The sequence below is a fragment of the Lissotriton vulgaris genome, chromosome 7 (assembly GCF_964263255.1).
Source record: "Lissotriton vulgaris chromosome 7, aLisVul1.2, whole genome shotgun sequence".
Taxonomy (NCBI): Eukaryota; Metazoa; Chordata; class Amphibia; order Caudata; family Salamandridae; genus Lissotriton; species Lissotriton vulgaris.
This window is the reverse complement of record NC_141695.1, coordinates 471405143-471414829: the sequence shown is the minus strand read 5'-3', so window position 1 is coordinate 471414829 and position 9687 is coordinate 471405143. Positions and strand designations below refer to the sequence as shown.

Sequence of the window (9687 nt, the reverse complement as noted above, 5' to 3'; positions counted from 1 at the left end):
CCACCAAGTAGGTAACCTCTCTCTTTTTCTCCAGAATTGTATGGGGTCCAGACCACTTGTCTTGGAGTGCTGCTGGGGCCACTGGCTCCAACACCCATACCTTCTGTCCAGGCTGAAATTCAACAAGGACAGCCTTTTGGTCATGCCAAGCTTTCTGTAATTCTTGGCTAGCCTCAAGGTTTTTGGATGCCTTTTCCATGTACTCTGCCATCCTGGAGCGGAGACCAAGTACATAGTCCACTATGTCTTGCTTAGGCTTTTTGAGAGGTAACTCCCATCCTTCCTTCACTAGACACAGGGGTCCTCTTACAGGGTGCCCAAACAACAATTCAAAGGGGCTGAAGCCAACCCCCTTTTGAGGGACCTCTCTGTAAGCGAACAAAAGGCAGGGCAGTAGGATGTCCCATCTTCGCCTGAGCTTTTCAGGTAATCCTTTAATCATGCCCTTTAGGGTCTTGTTGAATCTCTCAACAAGCCCATTGCATTGTGGGTGATAAGGAGTGGTGAACTTGTAGTTAACACCACGTTCCTTCCACATAGCTGTCAAATATCCTGACATGAAGTTGGCATCTCTATCAGATATTACCTCCTTAGGAAACCCCACTCTGGAGAAAACTCCAAGTAAGGCCCTGGCCACAACAGGAGCTGTTGTGGTCCTAAGTGGAATTGCCTCTGGGTACCTGGTGGCATGATCCACTACCACCAGTATGAATCTGTGCCCAGATGCTGTAGGGGGATCCATTGGACCAACAATATCAATCCCCACTCTTTCAAAGGGAACCCCCACCACAGGTAGTGGTATCAGGGGGGCCTTTGTTGTTCCACCTGCTTTACCACTGGCTTGGCAGGTTTCACAGGAGCGACAAAACTCCTTGGTGTCTTCAGACATGTGAGGCCAGTGAAAGTGAGGGACAAGCCTGTCCCAGGTCTTGTTCTGGCCTAAGTGTCCTGCTAGAGGAATATCATGGGCTAAGGTGAGAAGGAAACCCCTAAATTGCAGAGGTATAACCAACCTCCTGGTTGCACCAGGCTTGGGGTCTCTACCCTCTGTGTAAAGGAGTCCTTCATCCCAATAAACTTTATGGGCACCTTCAGCATTCCCAGCAGCCTCAGCAGCAGCCTGCTGTCTGAGGGGTTCAAGAGAAGGACAGGTTAACTGAGCCTGCCCCAAGTCTGCCCTAGAAGGTCCCCCTGTCCCCAGAAACTCAACCTGATCAGGTTCAAGTTCTTCAGAGACAGTTCCTTCAGGGGTCTCAAGATCAGTTTCCTGTGAAGCCTGATCCTCACTTGTAGGCAGTTGGGAAGGCGCAGCCTTAACCCTCCTGTTCTTCTTCTTGGAAGGTGCTTGGTCCATTGTTCCAGGATCCAAGACCTGAGGTTCAGAGAGGCACTTTTTGGCCTGTGACCTGGTCACAGCAAGGACATGTGATGATATCCCTAACATCTCTGCATGAGTCCTGTACTCAACTTCTGACCATAGAGAGTTCTCCAGGTCATTGCCCAACAAACATTCTACTGGGAGATCAGCACTAACCACAACTTTCTTTAGGCCAGTTACCCCTCCCCAGGAAAAGTTAACAAGTGCCACACTATGTGTAGTAGTGACATTGCTGGCATTGGTCACCAGGTAATCATCGCCTGGCATGTATTGTCCAGGGTCCACAAAGTTAGGTGTCACCATTGTGACACTGGCACATGTGTCCCTGTAAGCTTGAGCCACTTTATTGTTGATCAAAGGCGTCTGTCTGTATTTGCCCAGATTACTGGGACTTATGTCAGGGGTCAAATCTATGTCCCCTTCACAAATCAGAACAGCCTGTGTAAGGGTTCTGACTAGGTCAGAATCTCCTTCAGTTCCCAAAGTGATACCCACTAATCCCTTGGTCTGAGGACCAGCACTGCTAACTGTACTAGTGGGTGCAGGTGCCTTAGGGGCTGCAGTGCTGGGGGCTCCACCCTTTTTACACTCACTTGTCCAGTGAGAGGTGTTCTTACAAGTTTTACACCAGGGTTTCTTCTGACCTTCTTTCTTCTTCTTCTTGGAAGTTTGGGACCCACCCTCTGTCTCAGTTTGGGGCCCTGTTGAAGACTTCTGGTCTTTAGATTTCTGCTCCCCACCCTTCTGGTCTGTTTTCTTCTGGTCACCACCCTGGTTCTGGTTCTGGTTCTTTTGCTTAACTCTGGTTCTTACCCATTATTCTGCCCTCTTTCCCAATTCTTGGGGAGAGGTCAAATCTGAGTCAACCAAATGTTGATGCAACTGCTGGTTCTGACAATTATTTAAAATTTGTTCTCTCATCAGCAAATTATACAATCCTTCATAGTCTGTAACCTTGCTTCCCAGCAACCATCCCTCCAGAGCCTTAGTGGCACACTCAACAAATTCAGACCAGTCCTGAGTCTGTGTCTTCTGGGCATCTCTGAACATTAACCTGTACTGTTCAGTGGTTAAGCCTAACCCATCAATCAGAGCACTCTTCAGGACTAGGTAGTTTCTAGAATCCCCATCACTAACTGTGAGGAGTCTGTCTCTGCCTCTACCTTCAAAGGAGAGCCACAAGATTGCTGCTCACTGCTCCGGAGGGATCTGCTGTACTCTGCAGGCTCTCTCCATTGCAGTAATCCATTTATGGATATCATCCCCAGCTTTGTAGGGGGGCACAATCTTACTCAGGTTTCTGTTATCAAAAGACCTGTCTTTATCCTTGTGGATATTGCTGCCACCAGTGGGTTCTATTACCCCACTCTCTCTAGGCTGTCTTGCTCTAGCAAGTTTCTCTTGGGCCAGGGCAACTTCTAATTCTTGTCTCTGGATCCTAAGCTCAGCCTCTCTCATCTTGGCCTCATGTTCCCTTCTCTGAGGGCTAGTCATCTCCTTTCTAGAGTGACCATGAGAGCCTCTAGAAGCATGGGAGTTGTCAGAGTCACCTGAGTGAGTCCTTCTCCTCCTAGGCCTCTGGTTAAGTCCACCTGGGGGTCTGAATGGGTTGTTACCTGATTCATTCCCATGTAAGCTTAAGTTAGCCTGGTTCAGTCTACTGACCAGCACCTGACTATTTCTGTCATCATCTGACTCACTGCTTTCCACCTCCTCCTCTTCCTCTTCCTCTTCCTCTTCCTCTTCATCTACCTGAGGAGCTCCAGTGGTGGAGGCTACCTCATCTACCAGGATGATAGGGGCAGGGGTGTCTACAGTGTCATCCTCTGAAGGATGGCCTCCTTCAGCATTCCCTGTGGGGTTTGCTTTAGAGGGGTTTAGAGTCTCAGACTGGTCTAAAAGCTCTCTTAGGTGGTCTGTAGTAGGGGAAGGCCCTGTCTTCAGACCCCTCAAGACACAAAGCTGTCTTAATTCCTTAAAGGAAAAAATAGCAAATTTGGATGGTGCCCTTGGAGGGTCACTCTCAACAGGAGTAAGTCCACTGGACCCCTCTGCTCCAGACATTGCTCTAGTGTGGGTGGATGTGTTGCAATCTACCTACACTGGTGTTTACCTACTAAACCTATCTAGTAGTTGTAGCTAGGGTGTGCTACTCCCTTTGCTCTACAACAACTAAGTTCAGTAGAACTTAAGTATACTAGTCTTGTTTTATATGTACCTAGCAGGTACCTGTATGATCTTTCAAATGATAATCTCAAAGATTGTAATGGTAAAACAACAGCAAGCTCAGATCCCACCGCTGCCACCAATGTGAGAAGTTGGCCTGGTATATAATGCTCACTAATTCTTAGTGATCACTTTGTACCATGCCAAGCAACCCTTATGATGATGGTTGTAATTCAACCTTATAGACCAGTTATCCTAGTGGTAACGTGGACAAAGCAGTCTTAGGCTAAACTCTGAAAGGCATGTGAAGCCAGCTGTTATACCATACACAACCCCCTTGAATACCAAATGAAAGGGACACCACACAGATATATATTGAAAATATATATTGATTTATTAACTATAAAATCCCCTGGACTCTTTGTGAGCACAGAAGCACAAGCGTTAAATCACAAGACAGTTTAAAATACACAAAAGTTGCACAATATGGATGAGCCCTAGGGGCCACCTAAACCATATACTAAGAAAGTGGTATAAGAGATACCAATAGGAAAGGGAACAGGCCTAGGGCCTTGGGAATCGCTGGAGCTATTCGAGACTAGCAGTGACTAAGTCGGGAAAGGCCCGCTGGACTCGGGTGCAGTGTTCAAAGTGCACGCACTTTCCAATGCAAAGTCTATGGTGCGTAAAAGTTACACAAAGTTAGTTTAAGGGCACTTCCGCTGAACCTAGAGGAACAAAACTTAAGACACAGACCCTAGAGGTGTGTACCAGTGTAGGGACACCGGCGTTGCAATGTTACCTCACCCACAGGAAGTGGGTGCACAGGGTCGAAGTGGCGTCGGGTTTTGACACGCAGGTTCTTGGCGCTTGAAGCTGAAGATGCTGCAGGCGATGTGAAGGAGAAGTGTCCGGTGGATCCAAGGGTGGATCTGAAGCGGTGAAGACCTGAAAGCAGAGGGGACAATGTTCAAAGTCACTGACCAGTGACCACCGTGGAACCAGATTGGAACCAGGCAAAGTCGGGTGCAAACAGGTGATGAGGTGTTGCTTCTCTCTGCAGCCACGTGGACACGAAGAGGTCAAGGACGTCCAGGAGTCGATCACGAGCTGTCCTTCAAAGGTTCTAGCTGATGGCCGTATCGGCAACTCGATTGAAGCAAACAAGCCTTGGCTAATGCAAGCCACGGGGAAAGTGAAAAAGGCTTATTACTCGGACCAGCAAGGTCAAAGCAGGTACTCCTTTCTACAGGAGCGAGGGCAGGTCTGGAGCAACCAGACCCATAGTGTAAATTGTAGGTTTCGTCGCCAAGATGGCCGCTGATCACGTGACAAGCGGCCGGGATGGGGAGTCGAGTGGCACAAAGCAAAAGGGCCCCACGCAGATCGTGGAGATGCTGGAGGGCTGATCTTTGGTGCAAATGCTGCTCGGTTGTGAGGCTTCTTAAACCCCAAAGCACAGAGTCAAGGGTGCCTCGGGTGCTGCGCAGTCAGCGTTTTGGGGGTCTTTCAAGATGTCTGCTCCCACGTCTCTCGGTGCCTCCACGGGTCCCTTCTTTGCAGGGACTGTGGATCGGGCTGGGAGAAGTCTAGGAAGCTGGGTTTTGTCAGGCTCTGCACTCGGGCTCCGGCGGGAGGCGGCGGCAAAGCAGACGTCGAGGTGCTGGGTGATGCCTGTGTTCACAGGGTGGCCCCTCCTAGGCCACAAGGGAGATTCTCTTCAGTCTTCTGTGCAGCAGAATGTCGAAGTCCAGTCTTCTTCTTGTTTAAAGTTGATTTCAGGATGATCTGCTGTGCAATGGCACTGCTCCCACTCTTATTCCCAATCTGAGGGGTGGATCACCTACTAGGTCCCTCCTCTGGGAGGAACCAGGAAGGGGGGCGGTTACACCCCCTTTCCTTTGTCCAGTTCCGCGCCAAGCCTGGGTCTGGAAAGTCCCAGGACCGGTTTGGACTGGCCTATGCACGGGGACACCTTGTGTGCCCCGGGCATGTCTGATTCTATTCAGCCCTGTCCTACCCAATACACAAAACCCTGTCTGGGGTGGTGCTCGCACCTCCCAAGGCAGGAAACCCTTTGTCCAGGCCACCATCTGCCGAGTTTCGGTCAGCAGCAGGAGTCCAGACTCGTGTCTGTGGTGGCAGCATCCATTTTGTGATGCTGAGGCTCTGTTTAACTTTAACCGGGGTTTAAGGCTACACACATGTCGTGTCCCTCTAGAAGGGTGGAATGCTATCCCCGTCGCCAGAATTGGCGAGGGGATAGTATTCCAATTCGTATGACACCTTACTCGACATGTTTTGATAAAGCCAAACCAAAGATAGCATTTAACCGCGAGGATTATAATGCACTTAAGAGTATATGGTATGGCAATATCCCGGAACAGCTTAGGGAGTGGTTCCCGACAGCTGCAGACAGGCTCAGCTCATGCTAGAGCACCATCTCACATATTTCCAAGCACTCTGCCTCCAGGATTGATGAGGCCTTCCATAGGAGTGGCTGATAGGAACATATGTGTCCAGTTTAGGGTTAGGCACAGACATACTGTACCTAAGTAAGAGGTGATTACACCAACTTACCCCAGCTGAGTGATCAGCCAGTTGTGTCAAATGTGGAGGCCAGGCCAGGGGTGGCACAATACATGCTGCAGCCCCTGGTAGGCCTTGGATATACCTATGCCCTGGGCACCTATGGTGCACTGATACAGGGGCTCACAAGGTGACCCAGTTCCAATTCGTAATGCACCTAGAGTGCATTGGCAGTAATTTAGAGAGAGAACAGCAGGCTGTGGGTCTGATTAGCAGGCCCACAGCCACATTAAGTCAGAAACCAGTGAAGCAAAAAGCAAAAAATTGGGGTGACCATAGGATAGCAGACCCTACTCTCCTACAAAACGAAACACAGACGTCTCAACTAAGGGTTCCTTTATGCAAGCAGCAATAGGATATATACAGGAGGTAATGTGCCTGGGTGATATTTGTAACCAATTCTCCTGCATCTGCCTCTTGCTAGGGCTCTAAAGATGGTCAGAAACGTGCACACTGCCCAACCAGAAAAGTAGAGCAACACAGCTGCGTGCAGAGAGAAACAGACAAGCATTGGCATAGCCAAAAGGTCTCGCTTTTGGACCTTATAAGTGTTTAGCCATGCAACAGTTGATGTTGTTGCACCAAGGACATTGTGCTGCATAACTAAATATTTATAAGGTCCCAAAAGCAAGACCTATTGGCTAAGCCAATGCTTGTTCCTAAATGTTCTTGGGTGAAAACTCATGTTTACAAGAATCACCTTTGAATGATTCTCTTGAGACCAACAACGAAAATATTTGGGATCCAGAAAGAATTTTCAATTTTATACCGTTTTGCAGTATTTCAACTTGACGAGGTATTCATTTAGAAAAGAGGCAATTATTAACAGACGCCGCCCCAATAGCGTCAATGAAAGGCAGGGCTGGGTCTGACAGCAAACAAGCACCGGAGTCTGCACAAAACAGCCCAGGAACAGTGAAGGAGAGGCTAGCGGACGGTTACAGGGCACAGAGAGGTGGCAGTGCGGTGCGGGGAGAGGGCGACGCGTAGGTGCAGAGAACCGCCAAAAACATTTCCCAGCTCGCCACTCCCTGCTGGAGGTACCATATTTAATTATATTTCGGCACTGTGAAGGTTCCACCCTCAGTCTTGATAAGGAAATGATACCATACTCTGAACTTCTCATTGAAATATAGTGGTTTAGGCAGGTACTGTGTTGAATAGAAACTGCCTGCACTTCTCCGCACTGGTCTAAAATGTACTGGAGGGCACCGGTACTGCTCGGTAACAAACGTATATTTGGAGGTAGTGAGTACCCGCGTGTCTGTATTTCCTTTTAAACCTCTGGCACCTGCAAGCGTCTAGATACCCTATCGGGTGATTATCCGCGCTTTATTAATCCTGACTGATTGAAGGCACTGTTCAAATGATGGGTTTGCCTTAATTCCTCTTGAGTGTCACAAACATAATTGTGAACATTTCACATTTACACATGTTTGATCCTTTCCACCCTGAACAGTCTGTGATTTTTGCTTTTTATCGTCTGAAATACTTGTTTTCAGTGGCGGGGGCGGTATTTAGTGAAAGAGGAAGCGAATCGGTGCCCAGGGTACCCTTCACATACATCCATACACATTCTCCTGGGACGTACCAAGACTAGAGGGGTTTATTTCTCGATACTGCCATCTGCCGTCTCTCACACTCACACCCCCTGGAGACACTCTTCTTCCTTCCACTTGCCTGCTGTCTTCGCCTCACACACTGTTTTGTTTTAAAACTTTCGTTCTTCTCACACTAGTCCTGTTCACATATCCGTGGAGTGTCTCTCCACACACCTGGCCATAAAGTGATGGTGGACACGGACAGAGAAAATGCTGAATTTCCTAATTGTGCAATGAACAAACTCCATGCGCGTTGTGGACATATCTTTTTTGATTTAGAGAAAAGAAACTCCCGAGTGGCTAGTTTTTTGTTTCTGAACAAAAAAGTTTGCCGAGGCGGCGCTTTAAATAAACATGACGCACCTTCAGTGCTGTCAATGGAACCGTTGCGGCAGCTGTGGTTTCACACACAGTAATCGGTGACAGGCAGAGATCGCGCAATAGGGCCGGCAGTCATGACTTCCTGCCCTTTGTGAATCAGCGTCAGTCAGGTAGGATCTAATAAGGCCCTTAGTCAACTGAGTGATGCACATTTTATTATTCTCAGAAGGATGAAAGGCTGAGGAGTCAACCCTTTACTGCAGCTTGCAGGTGGATGCCTTCAGGGTTAGCAATAGTGGAACACATACATACATATATTCATAGCATGTCATGGCGTTAAGTACAATGATTATTAGCACAGCAAATTAAACTTTAGCTGTTACAACATGCGCTTATGTGCTGGTCACATGTTTGAAGGGCAGCAAGAAGCCCCCCCCCCCCGTCCCCCCTCCCCCGCCTTCCCTCCTTCTGAGGGTGCCATTACACTAGGTAGTATTAAAACCTGATATTTACAGCGCTTAGATAAGGCAGAAGTGCGGCACCGGCGCATTACAAACTAAAAGTAGAACACGCATTTCATTGCGCAATCATCATAGAGCAGCCTTTCTTTTCCACGAGGTCACATTTAAATGATGCAGTGAAAGTGAAGTAAAGAAATAAAACAAATCACAGTCACAGCAAAAAATGATGCTCCAAATTCGTAATAGTATGTCTTTAATTTTTTTGGGAAGGCAAAATCCGTCCCAGGTGTTCACTTCCAGACCACAGTGTGTTAGTCACTGAATCACGGGCCCCTTCACTGCGTTTCTTCTATAGGGGTGGAAATCGCACCCTGGCAGAGAGTTAACCCGCAGTGCTGCTGATGGTGGTCGAACGTCGGTGCACCTCAGGGGGATTTGCATGGCAACACGCAATGGGAGACTTCAACGGCTGAACACAGTCCTGCGAGCGGAGAGGGGCCTGTAACACACGGTTACACACCTGGGATGGGACAGGGCAGTCAGACGTCAGCCAATCGCACAAAACCTGCTTCGGTCGGGGGAGGGGGACATAAGCTCCTCCCGTTGCACGACTGGTTGCTGTAGCCTTTCTCCTCGAGCCGTAACTGTGATGTGTATGTGCTGCCTCGTTCGTTCCTACACCTGTCAAGGTAGGCTCTCTGTGTCCTCACACACATTTATAGAGTTGGTTTCTCACACTTCCCTTCTCTATTCTCTCCTCACCCTGTACCTGCTGCCTTTCTTAACTCCCCACAGTAATCTTCCCAGCCTCTTCATCGTGCTTCTCTTTTGCACCTGCCCATTGAGCCTCTCCCCGCGGGCAACTAAATACAGCGGTTTATTTCCACCTGCACTAATACCATGTGCAGCCTCGCGCTTCGCACCATCTCTGCAGCGCCCTCTTTTCTTCCATTCAATTATCTCTGCAGTCTTGCTCTCTTTGAACATGTCTGTAGGTTCTCTCTCTCTCTCTCTCTCTTCCTGCCTCTGCACTCTCGCCCTCCTTGAACCCCTGTCTGTAGGTTTTCTCTCTCTCTCTCTCTACCTCTACCTGCCTCTGCACTCTCGACCTCCTTGAACACCTGTCTGTAGGTTCTCTCTGTCTCTCTGCCTGCCTCTGCACTCTCGCCCT

General features: G+C 48.8%; 1 protein-coding gene across 2 annotated transcripts in view; it reads left to right on the top strand.

Moving 5' to 3' along the window:
* Window positions 1-7042: 7042 nt before the first annotated feature.
* The window catches only part of LOC147701894 (histo-blood group ABO system transferase-like), a 790021-nt gene continuing 787376 nt past the window's right edge, over window positions 7043-9687 (top strand). The window contains exon 1 of one of the 2 annotated variants that reach the window (XM_086930523.1): window positions 7043-7173. The gene's annotated coding sequence lies outside the window, so the exon portion shown is untranslated. Of the gene's footprint in view, window positions 7174-9152; window positions 9206-9687 lie in introns of those variants that run through there. The other variant, XM_086930522.1, reaches the window with a different exon arrangement.